At 36.1% G+C, this 27,322-nt stretch overlaps 1 protein-coding gene across 2 annotated transcripts in view; it reads left to right on the plus strand.

Moving 5' to 3' along the window:
• Positions 1-9,247: 9,247 nt before the first annotated feature.
• Positions 9,248-27,322, plus strand: part of RHEX (regulator of hemoglobinization and erythroid cell expansion) — a 35,585-nt gene continuing 17,510 nt past the window's right edge. The window contains exons 1-2 of one of the 2 annotated variants that reach the window (XM_031937247.1): positions 9,248-9,508; positions 18,671-18,846. The gene's annotated coding sequence lies outside the window, so the exon portion shown is untranslated. The remainder of the gene's footprint in view (positions 9,509-18,670; positions 18,847-27,322) is intronic. The other variant, XM_023501937.2, reaches the window with a different exon arrangement.

A 27,322-nucleotide genomic window follows, 5' to 3' on the forward strand; every position in this document is an offset into this window, starting at 1 on the left:
GAAATAGTTTCAATTTCTTCATCTGAGAATTGTCTGTTCATATCCTTTGACCATTTATCAATTGGAGAATTGGCTTGATTTCTTATAAATTAGAGTCAATTCTCTATATATTTTGGAAATGAGGCCTTTATCAGAACCTTTGATTGTAAAAATGTTTTCCCAGTGATAATTCTTTCTTTAAAACACAATTATGGGGGTGGAGATGATATACTATTCAAACCAACACATCTAGAGACAGCACAATGTGAGCCCAGATAAGTAATTATCAATCAATAAATATTTATTAAGTAACTATTATAATCTGGACATTACACAAAGATGAAAAATCCTTGCCTTCAGGAAGAAGACAATACATAAAAGAAAGCTGAAAAAGGAGAAAGCGAGAGAGGGAGAGAGAAAGAATAGGGAACTTATGGATATGGAGGAATGGTGGAAAAATTGAAGAAGTCCCAAATGAGTACAGCTACTTAGAGAATGAGATATCTATCCTGTCCCCCCTTTTAAAATAGAAATTGAGAAGTTCATAGTTCTGCCTTCCAATTAGAGAGGGGCAGAGGATGTTCTGGAGTTTGAAGACCAAGGCTGATGAAATTTCCCAATGACAAGTTGCTGCAGCTTTGGTAGAGAAATCAAAAAAGTCCCAAGTGAATGAAGCCCAGGGAGAGATATACATTCAACAATAGAAAGATTAGAATCATGATTTATAGAACTGATCACTTACTCTTAGTAAAAGTTTTTCTATATGTGGACATTTGGATTGAATCAGAGTGATGAGGTTTAGATTTGGGGTACCCAAATGAAATTAGGGTTACTGGTGGTCAGGGAGTTAAATAAGGTCTAGTAGCAGGTTCGGGGTACAAGGTAGGTTTGGCTCCCCTGCATCCCTTGGGATTTGGTGCAAGGGTAGGGAGTTTTGGGGAACTTCCTTCTGGCGGTACAAGAGTCCCTTGTAAAGGAATTTATAGACCCTAAAACCTAGATTGATAAAAGAGGTTTATTATGGGGATTGGAAGTAAGGTTAAAGTCTAGTTAAGGAAACAGGTGAGGGTAAAGAGAAGAGGGCACTGGAAACCCTATTCCAGTGGGCAGAGACCCTTGGCATGCCAAGCATAGGGCTGGCATGTTTGGAACCTCTGCAAAGAGAGGGTTTTAGTTTGGCTCTTTTATAATAGGGGGCTTTGGCTACAAGCTGAAGGGGCTATGGGTAGAGTCCCAAGTTGACTCCTCTCTGGGTTTCAGCTTTGAGCTAGAATTTGAATTGAATTCATTGGGTTTCAGGACTGAGCCGACCTCACCCAGATAACAAAGATGAAACTGTTTGTCCTTGGGGGTGGAGTCACTGAGGCAGAGTTGAAGGAGATTTTCTCCTTTAAGGGTTTTCAGAGTTTTGGGGTTCCTTCTTCAAGAGGTAGTTAAGAAGTTTGTGTGATACATATTTTAGAGACCTCAAGGAAATTATACGCATGACTTGCCAAGCAAAGTAATGCTGAATTTACATTCATTCGTTATATAGTTTTATTGATCTGGCTTATATATCAGGAAGATCTAGGCTCCAGCACTATTTCAAACACAGTTTGGTTGTACTACCTTGGAAAAGTTCATTAATCACTAAGGATCTCAGATAACACTCAAGACTAAATTTGCTTTGATAGAAGGAGTTATGTCATTGAGTTTCTTATGCTAATGAAATCATAGGTTTAGTTTCTTCCTGTTTCTGCCCATTTCATTAATGCCCTTTCTTATTATAATACATTCATGCCTCCCTTCTCTCCCCTACCTAATGAGCCTTACTTCATAACAATAATAAAGTAAACAACTCAGTCAAATGGCCCCTCACCCAAGTATGATGACATAGTCAGTTAGCACTCAGGGAGCAGAAAAGTGGCTTTCTTTTTTGCTTTCTTTCTTTTTTTTTTTTTTTTTTTTTGCTCTGTGATTCTATTATTATAAGGAACTCCTAATGATAAAACTCCTATTGAAACAGATTGACTCTGAAATTACAATTTTAGAGATTTACTTAAGTCTAAAAGGTGCAGCTAGATGGTAAATAATATACTGGACTTGAAGTCAGGAAGACGAGTTTTCTTGAGTTTCAGATCCAGCCTCAGACACATAGCAGTGCTGTAACCCAAGACAAGTCACTTCACCCTGTTTGCCTCAGGTTCCTCATCTGTAAAATGAACTGGAGAAGGAACTAGCAAGACATTCCAGTATCTTTGTCAAGAAAGCCCCAAAGAGGGTCATGAAAAGCTGGTTGGACATAACTGAATAACAACAGCAACAACAACAAAGACTTTAAATGACTTTTCTATGGAATCATGGCCAATGTATATCAGAAGTGAGACTTGAACTCATATCCTCCTGTAGGACTTTCTAATCATTACTAACCACATAGTATTAATTGCAAATGTCACAATTGGAAGAGTCTTTGCAGATTATAGTTCAACTTTTCCATTTTATGTCTTCAGAGCATGCTTAGGAACTTTAAATCTTGTTACCATTCTGATGAGATCCTGGGTATCCAAATGGGTGTTAACAGAGCCTGAAACACTGACAGGATTATAATACTCTCTGAGGCAGGTTGAGTAGAGAACTAATAGGATCATCTCAGCTTTAAGGGAGCCTTTTGTTCTTAAGCAGTCCCACCTCAAGAGGAGGTCTCTAGTAACCCCACTTTATTGTTTCCAGTCAGAAAGCCAAATTACGATGTCAACCCCTACCCTCTCTCCCCATCTTATATTTCCCCTATGTAAGAGCTGCTCATATAGTAGATCCTGGCTAGCTTCTTTAGTAATTTAACCCCACAATTAATAGCATACTTTATGGCTCCTCTTGAGCCTTGTGAGTCCCTTTGTCTTTACCCTTATTATTTGCTAAAACCCTTTTTCTTACTAACTTCTCTTGCAATTTAATCCACTTTTAGCAATATGATAAAATCTTTGTCCCTTAATTTGGAGATTTATTCCTACAAATTCTTTTGAGATTATCCATGATATTAACTAATAATCTCAATATATTTGGGGAGTATCATCCCATACCCTATTTTTTGGTGGGTAATCTCATCATTTTGCTATTCTGGTACAGGAAGCGTCTTACTGTACCCTGTTACCTCAACAACCCTATGGGAGAAGGGGAATACAGGGAGCTAAAAAAAAAAAAAAGAAAGCTGAGGTTCAGTGGTGAAATTCAGAGAATTTCCTCTCTGAGCTGTAGTTTCTCCATATGTAAAATGAAATGATTGAATAAAATGATTTTCCATAGCCCCTTCCAGCTCTGTAACTGTACTTTTATGGGGATCAGAAGCATAAAGTAATAGAAGAGACATGATGCTTTGGATACATAAATAGCCATAAGGAGATCTTTTAAGTGACTAGTAAACATATTAAATTGGGAATTACTTTGCAAATAAAGTATAAACATTTATACAGTGTGACAAAACCTAGAAGTCCCAAAGTGAATTCATTATTAGTTAACTTATTGAAAAATTATCAACTATGAGGGTGTCTATTCCTCAGATAAGAAGTCTATGCCCTAAGTCCACCATTTATTACCTGTGTGATTATGGCTAAGCCACTTTAAGCTTTTTATTCATCTGTAAAGTGGGCATAAGAATATCTGCTTTTTACAAAACTTTTGGAAGGCTTGAAGTGGGTCCCTTTAAGATTCTTTCAGATTGATTTGTGATTCAGATTACTCCCAGCCCCTTCTGGCTGATGCATTATCAGTTCAGGAAGCCTGCACCTTTGATTCACAAATCCTGGTCAAAAGCATCCCTTTGAATTCCAATAGGAGATCCAGGCTTGTCCCGGCCCCCACCGGATCTGAGCAAACTTGGGACTCTACCCACAGGCCCCCTTTAGTTAAATCTCTCATTATAAAAAGAGCCAAACTAAAATCCTCTCTTTGCAGAGGTTCCAAACATGCCAGCCCTATGTTTGGCACACCAAAGGTCTCTGCCCACTGGAATACTGTTTCCAGTGCCAAGGGTCTCTGCTCACTGGAATACTGTTTCCAGTGCCATCTTCCTTTACTCTCACCTATTTCCTTATTAGACTTTAACCTTACTTCCAATCCCCATAATAAACCTCTTTTATCAATCTAAGTTTTCAGGTCTGTAAATTCCTTTAGAGGGGACTCTCATGCCGCCAGAAGGGATTTTCCCAAAACTCCCTACCTTTGTGCCAAATTCTGAGGGGTTGCAGGGGAACTCCATTTGACTCCATGAATCCCGAACCTGCCACTAGACCTCATTTAACTTCCTGACCACCAGAAACCTTTATTTCATTTGGGTACCCCAAATCTAAACCTCATCAGGCTCAACTAAGATCATATATTTGAAAATGAATACTCAAAGATCTATAATTTTATCCTCAAAGGGAACTTCAGGTGTGGAAAACTTTTAGGGTTTTCCCTAAAAACTCTCTCTACTATTGCAGATTGTATTATTATTATAGATTATATCCTAAAGAGTTGCTTGGCCTGCACAAAAAAAGGTTAAGTGATTTGTCCAGGAACAACCAGTTAGTGTCTGAGATGGGTTTGAACTCAAGTCTCCTTGGAACCCAGAACCCTAAAGCACTATACTATATGCTTTTGTCTTGAAAGTATTCATTCACAAATAAGTATTGAATGAATAGATATTGTAGAGAAAACACTTTCTAAATGTTAAATGCTACATAAAACAATGAGATATATTTTTTCCGTCACCCTAGAACAAATTCTTTAGGTCTCAATGTCCTAGTTTATAAAATGGGAGTGGGGATGTTAAGCTAAAATACCTTCCAGCCTTGAAAATTCTTGTTAAACATATATTTTAACATATTTAACATGTATTGGATTACCTGCCATCTAGGGGAGGGGGTAAGGGGAAAATTTGTAACACAAGGTTTCAAAAGGATCAGTGTTGAAAAATTACCTATGTATATGTTTTGTAAATAAAAAGCTTTAATAATTAAAAAAAGAGAATTCTTGTTAAAAATATAAATGTGAATCCTAAAGAATCATAATCTGAACAGTAGTATAGGACAGTAGGAATTTTTTTTTATCAGAATATAACATGAACCTTGTCTTCCTCTATGAATCCTTCTCAAGTTATGACTGACCCTGCCTATTTGCTAAAAGTAGCATGCAGCAGTTGAGAAACATGTCAGCAGGTTTTCTGAAATTGTCTCTCAATCTGGCAAATGCATATTTTTAGCACCGGAAGTCAAAACCTCAAAACTTTCCATTTAGCTTCACAAATTAGCACTCCCTGGGAGCAATGGTATGACTTGGGTCCAAAGATTTCATGCTTTCCACTGGGCTTTCCACTGTAAAGTCAAGGGTTGAATTGGAGATACTCCCGCGGGGTTGAATATTCCTCTTCTTCAATCCCAAGAAGTGGAGAGAAAGGAGGAAGTTTGGGGAAGGCATTAAATATGTGCCGGAGATAGTGTTTATTCACAATTGCCCTCCCCTTGCCTTCTCTTTTTACTCAGAAGCAGTCCATTAATATATGGAGGTTCAAGGCCAGCACTTGCCTTTTGAATAGCTTCTCTGTCAAAGAGAAATGTAAATTGGACAGAATCTTTAGTAACAACCCCCTTGCCCCCCACTGCAATAATAACAATGTTTACATAGTTAGGAGTTCAAATAGAACACTTCTCAGAGATCTGAGCAGCTGCTAGGGCCACTTCCAAGAGGCTCCTGGTTCATCACTTGGTCTCTATGATAACAGAAGGGGAAGAAGAAGAGGAGGGTGTGCAAAAAAGAACCCGAACCAAGCACTTGCTTTTTTTGATTACATGGTCAACATCAGCTATCCCTTAGATTTCCAGCAATATAGGAAGGGGATTTCCCATCTAAAACAACTTTATCCCTCCCCCTTATTTCTTTATAGATTTTGGACAGTGCTCTATCCTTCTTGATATATAAATGTATTTTTCCTACTTTAATCCATTCCTGATGAGAGTAGATTTTCAGAACTACCAGCCCTTCTACCTCATCTAATTACTCTGTGTTGGTTCTTGCTATTGCACTTCATTCATGTTGCATAATTACTATTTTTATCTTTTCATAGATAGTTTTGCTTTTTAGAGTCATATCGTACTCAGCTCTACTCTAATCTTATTTTTGGACTACTCAATTACTAAAATCAGTGTTAGGCATATGTTTTACATTTCCAAAACTAAAACATATAATTTGTCCTTATCGAGTTCTTTGAAATCAGTTTTTGATGCTGGCTTTTTATGCTACATTTTCTATTGAGTTCAGTTTTATTGAAGACAAAATTCTGAAAATCTGAAAGTTCATTGAATATCCATTTTTTTCATTCAACATTATGCTTAATTTTGCTGAATATAATATTTTTGGCCACAGGCTTAGATCTTTTGATTGTTAATATATAGTATTCCAGGACCTGTGGTCTTTTTTTGTAGCTGCTGACAAATTCTGTGTAATTCATATTGTAGCTCCAGCAAATTTGAATTGTTGTTGTTGTTACTGCTTATCGAATTTTCTCTTTGATCTAGGAGTTCCAAAATTTAGCAATGATATTTCTACATGTTTTCCTTGTAGGATCTTTTTGAAGTGATGAACAATGGATTTTTTTCTATTTCTACTTTCCCTTCTTGTTTTATCACTTCAGGATAATTTTCTTTAATTAATTTTGTATTATGTCAAGGCTCTTTTTTGGTCATAGTTTTCAGGTAGTCCAATAATTCTTATGTTTTCTCTTCTTGATCTGTTCTCCAGATCTATTGTTTTTCTTATGTTTCACATTCTCTTCTATTTTTGTCTTTTTTTTTTCCACTGGCTTTCCCTTGCCCAATTCTAATTTTCAGAGTCATTTTCTGCTTTAAGACTCTGGATTTCCCACATGTGCAAAATTGTTTGTGGCAGCTTTTTTTGTAATGGCTACAAACTAGAAACTGAATGGATGCCCATCAATTGGAGAATGGCTGAATAAATTATTGTAAATGAATGTTGGAATATTATTGTTCTGTAAGAAATGACCATCAGGATGATTTCAGAGAGGCTTAGAGAGACCTACATGAACTGATGCTGAGTGAAATGAGCAGAACCAGGAGATCATTATACACGGCAATAAGAAGACTATACGATGATCAATCCTGATGGATGTAGCTTTCTTCAACAATGAGATGATTCAAACCAGTTCCAATTGTTCAGTAATGAAGAGAGCCATCTACACTCAGAGAGAAGACTGTGGGAACTGAGTGTGGACCACAACATAGCATTTTCAGTCTTTCTGTTTTTGTTTGCTTGCATTTTTGTTTTCCTTCTCAGTTTTTTTTTTCTTTCTAGATCTGATTCTTCTTGTGCAGCAAGATAACTGTATGAATGTGTATGTGTATATATATATATATATATATTGGATTTAACATATATTTTAATATATTTAACATGTATTGGACTGTTTGCCACCTAGGGGAGGAGGTTGGGAAAAGGAAGGGAAAATTTGGAACAGAAAGTTTTGCAAGGGTCAATGTTGAAAAAATTACGCATGCATGTGTTTTATAAGTAGAAAGCTATTATATTTTTTTAAAAAAAGGCTCTGGATTTCTATTAGTAACTGGCTGACTTTCTTTTCATAATATTTTTGTTTTTCTTGGATTTTTCTTCTTTTGATTTTTCCTCAATTTCTCTTATTTGATTTTTAAGGTCTTTTTTGAGTTCTATAAATTCTTTGGGGGCAGGTAGGCATTTAACATAACTCTTTGGGGTAGAAGAAGCTTTTTTTCAACTTCACTGTCCTCCTCTGAAGATGATCCTCAGTCTTCTCCATTGCCATAGTAACTTCCTATGGTTGGGTTCTTCCTCCCTTACCTGCTCATAAACAAACAAACAAACAAAAAATCCAAAAACTTAATAGTGTAATCACCCCTAGTTTTTGGGTAGAGAGCATGATGTCTCTGGCTTCACTTCAGGTCTCCCCTCTGGCCAGAATTCCATCCTTCTGTAAGTGCCTGAAGCCCGCAGTTTCCCTGCCCCACTGCTTCTGCACTCACACATATGTTGGTTCCTTCTTGCCCAAGGTCTTAGCACTACAGCTGGGCCTAGCTTCTTTATTAACAGAGGCTCTCTCCGTCTTCCCAGGCTCAGACACCAGACCCACCCACCCCCACTATGCTGTGGGGGAAGTGAAAGTTCTTGTAGTTGGGGCTGAGGCTACTTCTGAATCCAGCTAGCCCCAGAGTTACCCACTTGCTGTTTCAAAGGGGTTAGTCTGGAGGTTTTTACACTTCAGGTGGATTAATCCTTCAATCCTGGGGACTTTCTGCCCTGCTTCTCCAGCTGTTCTATGCCTAGGAGGACTCCTGTTCTGCCCCAAGTCTTATTTGTTTTTTTGCCATCTATGTTTGCTCTGAAGTACAATTTTGTTGTTTGTGGGGAAAGTCTGGAGAGCTTGGAATTTTCTGATCTACTCTTCTATATTCCCAGAATTCTCCTATCTATCTGTCTGTCTGACTATCTGGGTCTATATTCATCTATTTAACTAATAAGCCTAACATATATATGAAATCACATACACATACACACATTATTATTATTTTATTTTATATATTGTTTTATTATTGTAGATTGTTTTCATTATTTTAATTATTGATATTTTATTTTTTATTTTATCGTTTATATGATGTATTATATTTATTATTTTTATAATATATCAAGAATAAAAACTTGGCTCTTCAACAGTGAGGTACTTCGGGACAGATCCAAAGGTCTTGTGATGGAGAGAGTCATCTGTACCCAGAGAGAGGATGGTGGGACTGAATGTGGATCACAGCCATGATATTTTCATTTTTTATTTTTGTTGTTTGCTTATATTTTGTTTTCTTTCTCATTTTTTTCCTTTTTGATCCATTTTTCTTGTGCAGTATGATAATTGTGAAAAATGTATATAAGAATTGCACAGGCTTAACATATATTGGATTACTTGATATCTAGGGGAGGGGATGAATGAAAAAAAAAGAATGAAAAAATTTTTCTGAGAAAACTGCTGAGGAAAAAAATCACTAAAGTCTTTTCTGGTAATTTTAACTGTGTTCCTTACTGAGATCTATAACAGAAAAGAACAGCTGGCTTCAAGGAAATCTATCTAGTGAAGGAAAAGTTTTGCTTTTGGGTTTTGCATTTAGTCTCTTTGAATAGAGGAGCACCCTGAAATCCAGATCACCCATCAAGTTAATAATCAAAGCAAATGAAATCCCAAACATTCTAAATCCTGAGGTAAATGGAGGGCTACATTGTTTTGCCTGCATCATGCTGAATATATTTTGCAGCCACAATGTTACAGCTAGAAAGCCAGTTTGCTAATCTGTACTATCTACCCAGATTGTGTAAGAGAGTCCAGACACACATGAAGAGTTAAGCAGATAGGAGCTTCCAGCTGTCATCTCTTCTTGTTCCACTAGACTTTGCCTTTCAGATTGCTATCTTCTCAAACTGTAGCAGCATCCTTGCCTCTAGGAAACTACAAAACACTCCGTGGAGAAAGAAGCTCCTCCAGGTAAGCGCTGAGGAGGGAGAGGGAAGCATATCAAGAGGGTAGATGCCAAAATGCAGAAATGGAGCAATTTAGGGTGCGGCGATGCTAATTTCTTTAACATAGGAGAGAGTGGGCAGGTGTCTAAGTGAGGCTCAGGGAGATCCCAAATGTCTTAAGTGTGAGGGAGGAGATTCTCTATATCTGAGCCTCAGTTTTGTAGCGGATTTGCTGAGTTTGGAGCAAAAAGGCCTGGCTTTGAAACTACCATTCATTGGTTGTGTCCTTTCTGAGCCTCAGACAGTGTGGTGTAATGGACAGAGCATTGGACCTGAGCTCAAAGTCAAGCTCCAACATTCACTTGCTGTGTGAACTCGGTAAATGCCTTAATTTCTCTTAATTTAGTGTCTTCATCTGTGAAACAAAACTAATATTACTTGTACTACTGCTCTCAAGGGTTGCTATGAGAAGCAAGTGAGCTAATGAATCTATATGAAGGTATGTAGCAAACAGAAAAAATGCCACATGAATGACAGCTATTACTACGAGTAATCCAGTGATGGCCTTCCAAAAATCTCCCTCAGGCTGCCCTTTCCCACCATATGGCAACTTTATTATGTGAGAGAGAAAGCATTGACTCTGAATGGAAAACTTTAGCCTGGGTGGGAATCAGGAGACCCATATTAGGCACACAATAGATAATCAATAACTATTTCTTGATTGGTTCTTGTTCTGTCTCCACTATGGAGATATGGAGACTGACATAGAATGAATTATGTAACTTCTCTGAGATTTAGTTTTCCCTTCTATAAAATGAGGAAAATAATCTCTGCTACTTCCCATCTATATTGTAAGAACTAACTGATGAAATTAATCAGAATTCAAACATAAAGGAATAATCTTCTTTCAGCTTTTCTTAGTATTCTCTTGCTTTCCTCCTTCTAACAATACTTTTCCAAAAATCACTAAGTAGAGACATTTTGGATTCCCCTGCTCTTTTTCTATCCAGGGCAAATTGATTCAACACTATATATTAAAATACCTATTCCATGCAAGGTTGGCACAGAAAATAACAAAGCTGGAAATGCTACAGATCATGACCCTCAAGAGCCTATGATCACTATAATAAGGGAAAAGGGAGGATAAATATATGAATACAAAGGTACAAAAAGAGAATGAGATAAATATAAAAGAAAATGAAAGGAAAAGATCCAGGAAAAATATTCAGCTAAATTTGAGGAACAAAATTAACTTTCTACTGGAGGGTGATCAGTTAGATTTCATGGAAGCAGCATCTAAATTAGATTCTTTCTAAAATATAAATAAAGGTCAAGCTAATAACAGTGTTAACAGATTTGAAAACTCATTGTTAAAAAAATGGTGAGAAAATCAGCATAATAATTTGCCACCAATGAAGCTGTTCTGGAAAACAATTTTGCATATAAAGTTATTCAAATTAATTATAAAAATTTTTGCCTCCCAAATTCCCCTCATAAGATTATAGTTTAAAGAAGTTATTGATAGCAGGAAAAAACTGATATTTACAATAATTTCTTGGCAGCATTATTTGTGATACCAAAATTAGAAAACAAAATATCAGATTAGGGAATACATGTACAAATTATGGTTCATGAATGCAATGGGATGTTATTGCTTCATAATGAATGGCTCGTATGAAGAATTCAAAGAAACATAGGAAGCCTTGCATAAAGTAATTCTTAAAGCCAAAGAATAACAACCAAAAAAAACCCCTAAAAGAATAATATCAAAATGACTATAATCATATAAATGAAATTAACATGGAGAAACAATGAAAGTGATCAATTAAAATGGTCATAAACTTTTCTGTTAATAATAGATAAGATATGGGTTGGGTGAATATATGTGTTAATAGGCTTTATTCGTATGTTCGTTGGAAAGTATCTATCTTGTCCAAATAAAATATATCCACAAATAAAAGAATGACATTTTTTAAAAAGATGAATGATGTATGATATTGGGCAAGTTAAGTGTCCCTTTCTTGACTTTAGTTTCCTCACCTATTAAAGAAAGGAGCTGAACTAAGTGATCTGTAAGCTACTTTCATGGAATTGGGAGAGTTGGGAGATATTGTAGCATCAGTCTTCCAACACTTACCCTACCCAATTATGGGCATCCCATCCCATGTACATATGAAAACATATAATGAGGGCAAACTGATTTTATCCTAAGGCAGCTTATTCTACTTTTGAGTAGAATGCCATTGCTTAAAAATTTGTTTTTCTTACATCAAGACTAAATTTCTTTCTTTGTAATTCAATCCATTTCTGATGTTACTAAGATCAGAGAACTGACCATACATATACCAAATACCTGGAAAATAAAGTTGACTTCTAATTTCTCTATGAGTGGTTTTCGAGGATACTTATTAATTGATTGACTGACTTCATCTATATCTGTGCATGTACCATGCCCAATAATAGTTGTCTATATTGGTTATTAAAGGGAATTGAAGTTATTGTACCTAATTCTTTTTGAATCTTAATATTTGGGTACCTGCCATAAAATGACTTTGATCATTCCCTTGGGAAGCCCCCCCCCCATTTTTTATTTTGTATAAATCCTACATTTATTTGTTTGTTCCTATGTCTATGTTTCACTGAATTCTCCAATATTTGCCATTACTTATATAGTAGTAATATACTTGCTCAGCTATTACCCAGTCAATGGTTCTCTATGTGTTGTACTATCCATGTAGAATATAGCCAGTAAGGGGCCAGTAAAAGTTTTTGAAGGAAAAAAAATCTGGTTAGACTCAGTAGAGAACATTATTTTAACAGCAGTATTGATAAGCATTTATTAAGTGCTTACTACGTGCCAGGAACTGAGTTAAGATGTATTGAGGAACTAGGAGAAAATGGAAGCAGGGAACCAGGAGTCTACTAGAATAATCCATGAGAAAGGCGCTGAGGGTCTGATCTAGGGTTGGTGGCCACAGGAGTGAAAAGAAGGGGACAGATACCAAAAATATTATGGAGTTAGAAACAAAGAAACTAAGAAAATCTTCATCTGTAAAATATATATAGCAATAGCTATGATTCATCTGCAGAATGGGGAAAATAATAGCACTTATGTCCCAAGGCTGTTGTGAGAATCAAATAAAATATTTGTAATGAGCTTGGTACATACATGCCTGGAGCATAGTAGGTACTGTATATATATTGTTATTTTCCTTGGGTTGTTATTGTAGGTAAGGAGCCTTACCAACCTTAAAATATTCTACAAATGACAGTTATTATTTTATTTCTCTCAGAATATCCAGGCCCACCCCTCTCATTTCAGAAAAAGATACATTTTTAATGTTCTTTGACTCATATGATTTCACGCCTATTGAAGTTGCAATGGTTCATTTCATTTTGGAAAGAATATATGGGGCATTTTCTTCTGTGCTTCTAAACCAAAAAAGTCCAAGAATACTAAAAATATATTCTCATATGTGATACAGACAAGTCATATCATTTCTCTAAGTGTCAGTTTCTTTCTTTATTGAACAGGGATAATATTTTCACTACCTGTCTCACAGGGAGGAAAGCCTTTTATAGAACATAAACTGCTCCAGAAATGAGAGCTATTATTTTTGTTCCAGACCTGTGATTTTGTCAGTTTGAGAAACTCTCAGTTTAAAAACTGTCCACTGATATAGATATGTTTTTAACTCATAGTCCTAAAAACAAACAAACAAACAAACAAAAACTGCCTTGGATATGGAAACTTTAATGACTAGCCAGTAGTTACAGTTTTGGGTTCAAAACAAGACTGGAATCTAAGTTTTCCTGATTTCAAAGCCAGGTCTGTAGAGCATGGATTGTTGGAAGTAGATGGAGGAGGGACTTAGCGTTAAGTGACTTGTCCAGGATCATATACCTAGTAAGTAAGGCATGTCTGAGGCCAGAGTTGAACTCCAGGGCTGATGCTCTATCTACTGCAACACTTAGCTGCCCCACAGATTTTCTTAACCTGGAATCTATAAACTTATTTTAAATATTGTTGTGGAAAAATATATTTTAAAATTTTTTAAATGTGTACTTTATAATGATTTCACTATAATTAATTTTCTTTCTGATCCTATATATTTTATTTTATGCATTTAAAAACATTTTGAGAGAGTGTTTAGGCTTCAGTAGACTACCAATGAAGTCAGTAACCAAAAAAGTTAAAAACGCTTGTTCTTGAATTATTATTATCCTTATTTTTATTTTGAGAAGTGTTGAACACACTGCCCATATCAGCCTATATTTATCCTTCAATACTTCCCAGTGCTGCCCAAACTAGATTAAAGCATAACTGGAAAATACTTATAAAAATAAATACAAATATAATACAGATAGACATTAAATTTAGCTTTGGAGATCATTATGGAGATTTCAGTGGTCCCCACTACTGAATGAGAGTTTTTAAAGTGTATTTGTTAAAGACTTTCGTGATCTGAAGATTACCAAATGGAAACAAGATGGAAACATCCAACTTAATCTCTCATTCTCATCACTGATAAGAGTTCCTCTTCAGTCAGGATGACTCTCCCCTGATTTAGGCCTCCATTGAATGTCCTTTCACTCAAACTCCAATATGATTCCTGACCCTACCTGCTCAGCTCCTACCTCCCCTAATAGAATGTGGGGATCATGAAAATTATAACTTGCCTTAGCGGTCATCTATTCCAATCTATTTTTTCCCAGTTGAGGAAATTGAGACTTAGACAGAGCTGATGACTTGCCTAAGACTCCACAAGTAGTTAATAACTGAGAGCACATCTCTGCCTGCAAAGCTGGTGTTCTTGCCACTATACTATGTAGCATACTTCCCTCTCCCCTAATTCTTTAAGTACAGGCTTTAAATGTTAGGAACCCTCCTGAATATTTCAATTAACATTTAGGATTACTCCATTGCAGAATTAGAGATTAAAAAAAAAAAAAAAAAAAAGACCTAAGAGGTCCTCTAGGTCAGCCCTTAACATTATAGATGAGGAAATGGAAAGCCCAAGAAGGGAAGTAACATATGCAAAGTCACACAGGCAATCACCAGTCCTGGCCAGGTGACTTGGAGTTAGGAGGATCTGAGTTTAAATGAAATCTCAGACATTGATAGTAGACAAGTCACTTTAACTTCTGTCTGTCTCAGTTTCCTCAATGAAAAAACAGGGATAATTTTAGCCCTTACCTCCCAGTCTTGTTATGAAGATCAAATTAGGTAATGTTTATAAAATGCTTAGATTTTAATTCCAGGACTGGTATTCTATCTACTGCAACACTTAGTGCATTTGTTTTTAAGTTGTTTTCAATCATGTCTGACTCTTTGTGACACCATTTGATGTTTTCTTGGCAAAGATACTGCAGTGGTTTGCCATTTCCTTCTCCAATTCATTTTACAGATAAGAAAACTGAGGCAAACAGGGTTAAGTGACTTGCCCAGGGTCACACAACTATTAAGTATCTGAGGAGAATGTGAATTGAAGAAAATGAATCTTCCTGACTCTAGACCTAGTGCTCTATCTGCTGTCTGACACTTAGTAGGTACTTAATAAATGTTTGACACTTAGTAGGTACTTAATAAATGTTTGTTTCCTTTCTTCCTTCCCTCTCTCCTTTCCTTCCTTCCTTCCTTCCTTTCTTCTTTCCTCTCCCTTTTCCCTTTTCTTTCCTCCCTTCTCTCTGGGAAAGATAGAAAAATAAGTGACACAATCCTTGACCTCAAAGAGATCATAATCAAGTATGCCTTAGTAGATGTTTGAATTAATGGAAAGGAGAAATCCTAGTGTTTAAAGCAGAAAATATACTGGAATAACAGTGAGAAGACCTGGGTTCTACAACAATTCCTAACTCAACAATTTCCTAAGTCTTGAGCCACTTTACTTTTAAAAGTATCACTTTCTATATTTGCAAAATAGAGCTAAATCTTTTCTTTTAGATTTCCTATACAAGATGGTTGTGAAGATCAAAAGAGGCAATGATATTTGTGAAGGTATTTTATTAACTGTTATATGTATATGTATATTATGTATGTGCACATGCACACACACATATATATGTAACTATAATACATATAGTAATGTATCATTGTTCCATTAGAGTCCTTCACAACTTGGACCCTCCTATCTTTCCAGTTTTTTATACTTTAATTGACCCAGCAATGTTATCCTTCTTGTTATTCTTCCAAGTCCTAATGTTGTATCTTTGCAATGACAGTCCTTCTGCCTAGAACTTTTTGTCTCTTTCTACCATCCTGCTGGTTTCCTTAGCTTGAATACTCAGTTCGACTCTTCAAGTGACCTTTCCCAAGTATCTCCCCACCCCATCCCCTGAGAGTATCTTTTATTCTGAGATTCCTTTCCATTTATACTGCATACATCTTCTGTGTATGTAGGGATGTGCTTGTTGTCTTCTCAGTTGGAAATGTGGACTCTTAGAGATTGGAAATCATGTTTTGTATCTTCAGTGCTTGCAAAGTGCTGATACACAATAAGTGCTTAATAAATGCTTAATAAAGTGCTTGACAGACAAGCATCAGCAAATGTGGGTAACGAATAGTGGTCCCAAGTTGAGGCATCCAGGAATATGGTAAGGCAGCATAACTTTGATGGTATTTTCCTTTTTCATCTGCTTATTACATAATAGAGTCAAATTCAAACAGTCTCTGGCTTGTTAAATTCATCTTCCCAATTTAAAACTCATAAAATTGAGAAGGGCCCACTACTGTCAGGCAGGTTGTCAGGGGCTATGAAACTTAAATAATTTGTCTTTCTTTTCAAGTCTTCAGTTTTCACTTGACTTCTCTTTCTCTCTGCTCCATCCTAGCCCCTTTCAATTTTCTATTCTGACCTCAATTTTAAACCAGTTTTTTTTTCAGAAGCAAGCAAAATAAAAGTGAAAAAACCAGTGTGGGCAAATAGAGGGCTCATTATGATGACTTTGGAACCGACTTCAAATAAGACCCCAATCTGGCTCTTGATTCAAGGAAAGAGAATGTATGGAAGTTTTGACTAAGGGCCCAAATTTTGGAATGGATTTATATGAGCTGGTTCTGGTTCTAGAGGAATCTCTTATCCTTAAGGATAAGGATATATCCTCAATATATCCTTGTTATATTTCCAAATAACAAGTAGTTTCAAGATCCCCATGAGGCAGGGCCATTGAATTATCTGCCCAGTTGATACATGTCAAGTATCTTGGAAGAGAGCCTTAAACTCCCTTTCTTTATAACGGAATAGGGACCTCTAAAATTACACACACACATACACACACACACCATTAGCTTGTCTAATGGTTTGATTACTCCCTCAAATGCTAAATTTGCTTTTGCTTGGTGGATGGGCTTTATACATTAGCAAATGTTTCTATAATTACGTAAGATCTTAATGAACAGTTGAAAACTATTAGGTGTTGAAATAATGGTATCTCTTGCAATTTCTAGACCTCATCCTGTGCTGGGTTTTATCTCCAGAATTTACACCAAATAGATATATAACCTTGACCAAAAAAAAAAATTTGCTCATTTATTGACATTTTATTACTTTCACCTTCAAACCCTATCCTGTTTTGGACTTCTCTATCTCTGTTGAGGACACCATCATCTTCTCAGCTTCCCAGGCTCACAGTCTATGTATCATCAACTCCTCTCTCACTCACCCCATGTATCTAATTTGTCATTAAATCTTGTCATTTCTAATTTCAAAAGAATTCTTGCTTCCGTCCTGTTCCTTCTACTCACATAGACACCACCCAGTATATCTCTCATCACTTCTTGCTTAGACTAGTGCAATTCTCTTCTAATTGGTCTTTAATTGCTAGAAGTCTTTACCAACTCTAATGTCTTCCACTTAACAGCTAAAATGATTTTTTGAATTTTTAAGTCTGACAATATCACTCACCTATTCAATAAGTTACAGTGACTCCTTGTTACCTCTAGGATTAAATATGGTCGTCCATTTGGCATTTAAACTTTGGCACAATTTGCCCCCTTCTTACTTTTCCAATCTTCTTACACTTTACTCACATTCACAGAGCACTTTTCATGTACTCCATAATCCAGCAACACTATTCCTCTTGCTGTTCAAGATTCATCAAACTCCATTTCCTATCTTCATGCTTCTGAACCCCATTTTTTGGGGTTCTTCTCATTTCTACTTTTTTTTTTAGGAGAAACTGGCTAACAGGTGAAAAAGCTGGAGAAATTAGTATCTGTACCAAGGCTGTACAAATAAGATCTAAACAGAATAAGTTGGAGATAAGCAACAGAGCAAAGACACTAGAATTAAGGGGAATCATGAAAAAATTGCTCCTCCATTGCTCCTCCATCATGGAGGATGGAATTTTTTTTTAATAATTATAACTTTTTATTGACAGAACCCATGCCAGGGTAATTTTTTTTACAACATTATCCCTTGCACTCACTTCTGTTCTGATTTTTCCCCTTCCTGCTTCCATCCCCTCCTCCAGATGGCAAGCTGTCCTATACAAGTTAAATATGTCACTGTATAGAGGATGGAATTTTAACAGGGACTTGAATAAATCCAGGGAAATCAGGAAGGAGAGATGAGGATGGGGAGACTCTCAGGCTTGGGGGACAGTCAGGGATCATGCCCAGAATCTGGATTTGAAATGTCTTGTTTGAGGAAGATTAAGGAGGCAATAGATTGCAAAATATATGAGGAAGGTATAAGAAGATTAAAAAGATAGAAGGGTCCTGGCTATGTCTTTATATGCCAAACAAAGCAAGGTATGCTTTATTGCACTTCATTTTATTGTGATAATTGCATTTGTTTTTTTTTTTTTTTTTATAAATTAAAGGTTTGTAGCAATCCTATATTGAGCAAATCTACTGGCACCATTTTTGCAATAGCAGGTGCCATTTTGGTAATTCTCATAGTATTTCAAATGTTTTCATTATTATTCTATCTATTATGGTGATCTGTGATTAGTGAGCTTTCATATTACTATTGTAATTATTTTGGGATGTCAGAAGCCATGACCATGTAAATCAGCAAACTTAAATTACACACACACACACACACACACACACACACAGATATACCTATCTATCTATCTATCTATATATATATATATATATATATATATATATATATCTGTGTGTGGGTGTTGTTTGTATTCTGACCATTCCACTGACCTACCTTACCTGTGTTTCTTTTCTCAGACTTCCCCGAGACACAATCATATTGAAGTTAAGCTAATTAATAACTCCACAATAATGTCTAAGTGTTCAGATGAAAAGAAGAGTCAATCTATGATGCAAACTTCAGTGTTGTCTTGTTTTAGGTAATTGCCACAGCCACCCCAGCCTTCAGCAACCACTCAGCCATCAACATTGAGGTAAGCCACCCGTCCTCACCAGAAAAAAAAGTTATGACTCCCTGAAACCTCAGATGATGGTTAGTATTCTTAGCAATAAAGTATTTTAATGACTTAATAGATTATAGTATTATGCAAATATAATTTTTATATACACTGAGAAACTGAAAAATTTGTGTGACTTGTTTCATTTCAATATTCACTTTACTGCAATGATCTGGAACAGAACTTTCAATGTCTATGAGGTATGATTGTATTTGATCCTGGAAGTGATAGGGAGCCACTGGAATTTATTGACTAAATGATTGGGAGTGGGAAGAATGGAGACAAGACTCAAGAGAAGCATAAAAAGGTAAATAAGGAAGAAATCATAAGAGATTTAATAAAGTTAAATTGTTTATATTCCTACATAGGATACTTGTAACTCCCCCAAATTTACTCATTATTAGGGCAGTTAGAAGGAGTATACATAAAGAGAGGGCAAGGGTGTGAGTTGAATATATGAGATGATAATCTAAAGAAATAGCAGCAAAAACAAAATTTAGGAGTGAAAAAGAGGAAATCATTGGGAGAAGGGTAAAGGGAGAAGTAGAGTGGGGTAAATTATCTGTTATAAAAGAAGTACAAAAGAGCTTTTACAGTGGAGGAGAATATAGGAGAGGTCAGGGGAAGTGCATGAGTCTTACTCTCATTGGAATTGTCTCAAAGAGTAAATAACATTGTTAAGTTAGAAATCTATCTTACCCTACAGGAAACTAGGAGGGGAAGGGAATGAGAGGGGGAGGCTAATAGAAGGAAACGCAGACTGGGGAGTACAAGTCAGAAGGAAAAGCACTTTTGAAAATGGTCAGGATAAAAGAAGAAAGAGAGTAATACATAGTAATCATAATGATGAAAAAAAATTTATAGCAAATTTCTCTGATAAAGACCTCATTTTTCAAATATACTGAGTCAAATAAGAGCCATTCCTCAAATTTCACATGGTCAAATGATATGAATAGACAATTTTCAGATGTCAAAGACATTATTGTCTTTAAAAAATGCTGCAAGTTATTATTGATGAGAGAAATGCAAATTAAAATAGCTCTTGAGTTTCTACTATATAACTATTAGATTAACTAATATGATGGAAAAGGAAAATGACAAATATTGAATGATATGTGGGGAAATTGGGACACTGATATATTGTGGACAAAGTTGTATACTGATTAAACAATCTGTAGAACAATTTGGAATTATGGTCAAAAGTCTATAAAATCATGCATATCCTTTGACTAAGCACCCCCCCCCCGATCTATATCCCAAAGACATTTTTTTAAATCAAAAAGGAAAAGAATCCATATGTATGAAAAAATATTTATAGCTGCTCTTTTCATGATGGCAAAGAATTGGAAATTGAGGGAACATCCATCAACTGGGGAGTGGCTAAACAAGTTGTGGTATATATAGTAAATGGCATATTGTAGACTGCAGTTGTGGACTGCAATGGAATACTATTGTGCTATAAAAAGTATAAATAGGATGCTCTCAGAAAATCCTCGAAAGTCTTACATAAACTTCTGCAAAATGAAATGAGCAGAACCAAGAGAACATTGTACACAGTAATAGCAACACTGTGATGATCAACTGTGAATGACAGTCATTCTAATACTGTGATCCAAAATAATTCTGAAGGACTTATGGTAAAAAAAAAAAAAATATGCTATCCTTTTCCAGAGAAATAGATGAAATCTGAATGCAGACCAAAACATTTTTTTAACTTTATTTTTCTTGGTTTTTTTGTCTATGTTTTCTTTCACAATGTGAATAACATGGAAATACATTTTGCATAACTGCACATACATAGTGTATATCAAATTGCTTGTTTTCTTAATGAGGGAAGAAGGAAGAGAGGGAGAGAAAAAAATTGGAACTCACAAAAATTTAAAAATGCATGTTAAAAATTATATTTGTGATTGGGGGAAAATATTTTTAAAAATTTTAAAGGCTGAAAACATGTATGATATATGAAACCTGGAGACCTCTCTCCCACCTCCAGGAAGGGATAGGTTGGAAATTTCTTCTCATATTTCTTCATTGGAATCTTGCTTGATCTTTATAATTTGAGTCAAGGGTCAGGGGATAGAAAGGAAGCACTTTACCCCCTTGAAAAGGTTTATTATTATACTACTGAAAACACCACCTATTTTGAGATTTTTAAAAAAATAATAACTATCCCTTTCTCCATCTTGAATTCTAAATTTTCCTATATTTTGTTTTGAATTCAGTGAATCTCTTCTATTTTGATTCAGAGCACATATGATTGCAGACATAGCAGTCTCTCTGGGCTCTGTCATTCTGCTGCTGCTGCTCAAGAGACTGGATTTCCACCCCCTCCCCCCACCTCACCCCTTGCCATTTGTCTGTGAGTCTGACATCTCTCTAGCAGGAAAGAGATGGATGGCTTCACACAATCACTCCCTGCCTAGTCTTGTTGCTTCTCCTTTTCTGAACCATCGACCCCTGCTTCATTAGAGAGACGATCAGACATGTTATAATCAAAAGGGAAAGGAATGGATCAAGATGAAGAGTGAGTCCATCAGAGTTCTAGATAGGAAGAAAAGGGAGGAGAGAAGATAAAAGAGGAGTGAAAAAGACAGGGCAAAAAAGAAGTAAGGAGTAGAGAAATGAGAGAAAAGAAGATGAGAGAAGGGGAGAAGAGGGGAGAAGGGAGGGAAAAAAGGGAAGAGGGAAAGAAAGGAGAAGAAAAGTAAACATTTACCAGCATGACCTGTATATCAGGGCTTCTTAAACTTTTCCCACTGGTGACCTCTTTTCACCTGAGAAATTTTTATGTGACTCTGGGTATATAGGTATATAAAATAAGTATACAAATCAAGCATTTACTAATTATGAATCATAATTTCATAACCTTTACATCAAGTTACATGACTCACAGTTTAAGTATCTTTGCTGTTTATAACCAAGATAAATCATAATTTTATAGCCTTTACATTAAGTTATATGATCCACAGTTTTAGAATCTTTGCTGTCTATAACCAAGATAAATGAAAGTTCTTTGAGCATCTTTAATAATTTTTAAGAGTATAAAGGAGTCCTAAGACCAAAATGTCAAAACTGCTTTCTTAGACCGATTGGTCATTAATTTATTTATATATCATCCTAAGGAGTGTTATTCATCTTGATTGGACTTTCTCTCTCTCTCTCCCCTCCCCACCCCTCTCTGTCTTTCCCTCTCTCCCTCCCTCCCTCCCTTCTTCTTCTCCTTCTTCTTCTCCTTCTTCTCCTCCTCCTCCTCTTCCTCCTCCTCCTCCTCCTTCTTTCTTCTTCTTCTTCTTCTTCTCCTTCTTCTCCTCCTCCTCCTCTTCCTCCTCCTCCTCCTCCTTTCTTCTTCTTCTTCTTCTTCTTCTTCTTCTTCTTCTTCTTCTTCTTCTTCTTCTTCTTCTTCTTCTTCTTCTTCTTCTTCTTCTTTTTCTTCTTCTCTCTCTCTCTCTCTTTATTTCTGTGTGTGTATGTACCCAAGCAAGCAGGCAGGTGGGGCAGTAATCCTGAAATGGACACTGCTATTATATCTGCCTTTAGGTTAGGTTGCCAGGAGAATCTGAGAGTCAACAATACTAGAAGACATTTATAATAATAGCTGGAGGCTTAAGTAGAAATGACAACCAGAGCAAATTCAGTGGAGGGGAATAGGATGATCTAAAACTCAGCTTCTTAAACTATAGTTCACGACCCCATATGAGGGTTTTTAACTGAATGTGAGAATTGTGAAATCATGATTTATCATCGCTAAATGTTTGAATTGTATACCAATTTTATATACTCATATGCCTGGGCCATGTAAAAATTTCTCAAGCAAAAAGGGGTTGAGAGTGAAAAATTTTTGAGAAGCCCTAGTCTAATATATTCTGCAGATGAGAGACTAAAATCATGGAAACAAGATAGAACAGAGACCAGAGTGTTTGAAGGTAGTAGGGATTTGGATGGAGAAAACTATGAACCAAACATCTTATTCAGAAAGAGGGAGAGTCTGTCATTGACATATACAAGGACCTGTACAAGATGAAGTAAACTTTAGAGAAGGCTAGATAATTGCTAGGTTGGCAGAGGGAGCCATGGGAACAAGATCTAAGCCAGTCTGAACCTGGGTCTTCAGGTATGCGAAGGAAGGACTAGCCAACCTGGGAGTGAGAGACACTGGTGTGTTTGGGAGGATCACAGGTTTCAGGGAGTTCCTGAAGATGGAAAAAATGTTCCAAACTTCCCACCAAGTCTGGGCATCTCATGTAGCAAGATGTATGTTGCCCCAGCGTTGCAGGTCTGCAGAGAGATTTGTGGCACTTACTGGCTCCCCAAAGGAGGCAGCAGGGTGGTCCTTGGGGAAGTGGTCTAGTTTGCAGCTGGAACAGGTCTCCAGGGGGGACAAAGAACAACCTCTCTTCCCTCATTATTAGCACCTAGAACAAGGGTTCTTAGATTTCAAGGAGGTGGTAAATGTATTTTATGAAATTTTTCTGTTTCAATATGATTGGTTTCCTTTGTAATCTTATGTATTTTACTTATTGAAAAATATCATTCAGAGAAGGGGGTTATAGACTTTATCAGACTGCCAGAGGAACCAAGACACAAAGTAGGTTAAGAACTACTCATCCCCAGCCCTGACCTGGTTTGGTTCTGCTACTAGCTCAGATTTCTCTCAGGATTCAAGCAATCCAAAGCATTCTCCAGTTGACAATGCCATGAAGTAGTATTATTGTGTCCATTTTACAGATGAAGCATCTGAGGCTCAGAAAAGTAAAATGAATTACTTATGGTAGTTTGTTGGCAGAACCAAAGTTCTAAGCCAAGTTTTCTGACTACTCCATTTTAGATTCCCTTCCTTCAATATGCAGCTTAAATCCTACCCTCTGTCAGAGAATGAATTGATCATTAGTTTATTAAATTATAAAATGAATTGATAATTAATATATGAAATTATGAAATGGGGCAGGTATGTTTGGTTCTTTAGGAAATGGATTGACTGGGAAATGGTGTAGCAATCACACTTTAATAAGACTCAGAGAGAAGTGGTGAAAAGTAGGGATAAATCAAAGGCAGACAGCATGAGGACAGGGGCTAGGTTGGTGCAGGAAAGCAGGAAACATGGGGAAAGGGGTAGGGAGATGGAAAAGCAGAAAATAGCACTTATGAAATCATGGGTTTGAGGTAGGAGCATTAGGTAGCATGGCCTCAATGGAGATGGAGGTTCCATTTTTATAGAATTTATTGGGGAAATGAACCAATTCCCTTCTGTTCCATATTGGAGTTAGTTCATTAACATATCCAAATCACCTCAAAATAAAACTTCAAAGTTGTCATCCCAAAGTTACCATTATCTTTTTGAAATTCTGTTGGTCTAAAGTTGGGGATTTTATATGGAATTTCATCTGAAATTTGTCTGTAATCAGTGTCCAGATGCTTCTCTCTGATTCAGCACATATTAGCAGGATGTGAATTTTACTTAATATATTATGCAATTCTTAAATTATGTTCCTTTGATCTTTGAGACAGTTTGTACATGACTTCCAGGTTCCTCTTTGCAATCTTGTTGTTATTTCCCACTAATACTTACTATACTGACTAGAAAGGAAGGGGGTTCAGAAACCAGAACAAGATACAATTTTAACATAGCAACCTTTCCAGGTTCTCTCTCTCTCTCTCTCTCTCTCTCTCTCTCTCTCTCTCACACACACACACACACACACACACACACACACACTCACACACACACACACACACACACACACACCATTCCTTTTTTTTCCTTTTGAGATAGCTTTTTACCTATTCTGTATATGTACACATTAATTTACAGATAATCTCCCCCTTTAGGAATTAAGCTCCTTGAGAGCAGGAGATGGTGTTTTTGCCTTTCTTTTTTTCTCCAGTGTTCAGCACAGTGCTTGGAACACATGGCAACCACTTAATAAATGCTTATTGACTGACTTTCATTAATTCCTATGCTTTTTATACTGTATTGTGTTCCCCTTTTCTAGCACAGAGATAATTCTTTGGTTTGTTGCATCTTAGAATTTAGGAGAGGGTGGAGATAATTTACAAATAACATTAGCTCACATTTGCATACCAATTTCCTCACAATAACCCTGGGAAGAGGATACTGAAGATATTATTTGCCCTATTTTACACATAAGAAAGAAAATTCAGAGAAATATCAACATGTCCACCATTATCCAGAGAGCGCAGGGTGGACCCAGGACTCAAGTCAAGTCTTTCTAATTGTAAGTCATCATTTCTACAACACTAGGCTACTTATTGAGTCCAACATGTTGTAATCTCAACTTTGCTGTAGGATTTTAGGTACTTGAAGAGTCAACAGGGTCAAGTGTCAAAAATCCAAGATGAGAACTCAGATCATGCTGGTTCTGCTAATGACTAGCTGTGAGACCTTGATATTTGCTTTCCTTCTTCAGTTTTCTCACTGGTAAAATGAGGAATTTGAGGAAGATGATCTCTGGGGTCCTAACAGGCTCTAAATGCTGTGAGCTCTTCTATGTGAGTGCTCAGTAAACACCGTTTTAAAAGGACAATTCTACCTTTATCTTAGAACAAGCTTAAGCAGGGAAACTGCAATCCTAAATTTAACACTAGAACTCCAGCATTCTAAGTAAAGAAAATGCTAATAGTAAAGGGAAAAAATTCTGCTTCTCATACTCCCCATGAATGAGCCTCATTGGGCTTGAAGACCTGAGGCTCAACTCAAATTTTACCCAAACATCTATATTTTGCAACTACTTATAGCTAAATAAATGAAGACCTTTTTAAAAATCGTCCCTTCTTACTTTTTATAAGAATGCTTTGTTTGCTAGTTCATTAAGTTTTACTTTGCCACTTTTATGTTCATAATTAGTTTGATCTCTTCTGGTTTAGCTTTTTTTCATTTTGCATTATTTTCAGATTTCTTGATAGTCTTCCTTCTTATTCATCCTAATTTATGGAAGTATTGGGCAATTTTACAAGCAACCACTTGTCAACAAACCAGATCAGAGGAAGGTGTACTATTGTCAAGTCTATGGCCTTGGCCCCAATTTATTTTTTTAACTAGTGGAGATCTTTTATCCACTTTGCAGATTGGCTTTTAATCCATAGAGTCAAATTAGATGGTTCTGGTACAAGTGCTATCATCAGTGGGAATCAATGAATGAAATGTTCTCCATATCCTTGATCACTGTAACAATTATTTGAGTGGGATTGTCACCCATGTCACATCATGCACTTAGGAATAAGTGCAAGTTCCTCGCCCAGCGAAAGAACTCTGGGAGATTACTAAACCATTACATTGAATTCCCAATCCCTCTGTTTTTGTCCGCCTGCATTTTTGATTTACTTCACAGGCTAATTGTACAATTTCAGAGTCCGATTCTTTTTGTACAGCAAAATAACTGTTTGGTCATGTATACTTATTGTGTATCTAATTTATATTTTAATATATTTAACATCTACTGGTCATCCTGTCATCTGGGGGAGGGAGTGGGGGGAAGGAGGGGAAAAATTGGAACAAGAGGTTTGGCAATTGTCAGTGCTGTAAAGTTACCCATACATATAACCTGTAAATAAAAGGCTATTAAAAAAAAAAAAAGGAATAAGTGCAAGAAACCACTGAGGAGCCTATGAATTTGATTGTTCTGAAGCAAAGGGAAGCAAATTGGCTAGATCTAGTCATTCTTTTTTTTTAAAGAGAAGATCACTGGAAATTAAATTATTTTTATTGTAAAAATTGAAAAGTTTTTACATGTACAAAAGCAATGCAATTAGAATTATAAAAGAAACTGTTAATTGAAGGAAAAGATTTTAATAACAGATTTATTTGCAAGAAGTAAAATATCTAAGATATAAAGCAATTGAAACAAATATTTAAGAACAAGAGACATTTGAAAACAATAATATTCCTAAACAGAATTATCTCAATAGGTGCAGAAAAAGCCCTGGACAAAATACAACATTGATTTATGTTTTCTTTTTTTTAAAAAAAATACCTACAAATCAAAAACTTAGAAGAATTCTTTTCTAATATAATAAAAAGTATTTTATCTAAAACCCAAAGAAAGTAACACATACACTGGGATATGCTAAAAAATTTTCCAGAAATTATAGGAAAAATGCTACTTCTCCCAACTATACAGGGTTGTTGTTTCTTTAATTAATAGTTTTATTTTTCCAAATACATGCAAAGATACTTTTCAACATTCATCTCTGCAAAACCTTGTGTCCCAAATTTTTCTACTTCTCCCCCCCCTCCCCAAGATAGCAAGCAATCTGATACAGGTTAAATGTGTAATTTTCTAAACATACTTCCATATTCATTATTGCACCATATTCATTATATTGCACAAGAAAAATCAGCAGATCTGGTCATTCTTGATGGAAAGTGACATTGTCACTGACATCACTGTGACTTTTGAGATTTTTAGCTTTTTAATCTGTGTGATCTAGAGAAATT

The sequence above is a fragment of the Sarcophilus harrisii genome, chromosome 4, assembly GCF_902635505.1.
Source record: "Sarcophilus harrisii chromosome 4, mSarHar1.11, whole genome shotgun sequence".
NCBI lineage: Eukaryota > Metazoa > Chordata > Mammalia > Dasyuromorphia > Dasyuridae > Sarcophilus > Sarcophilus harrisii.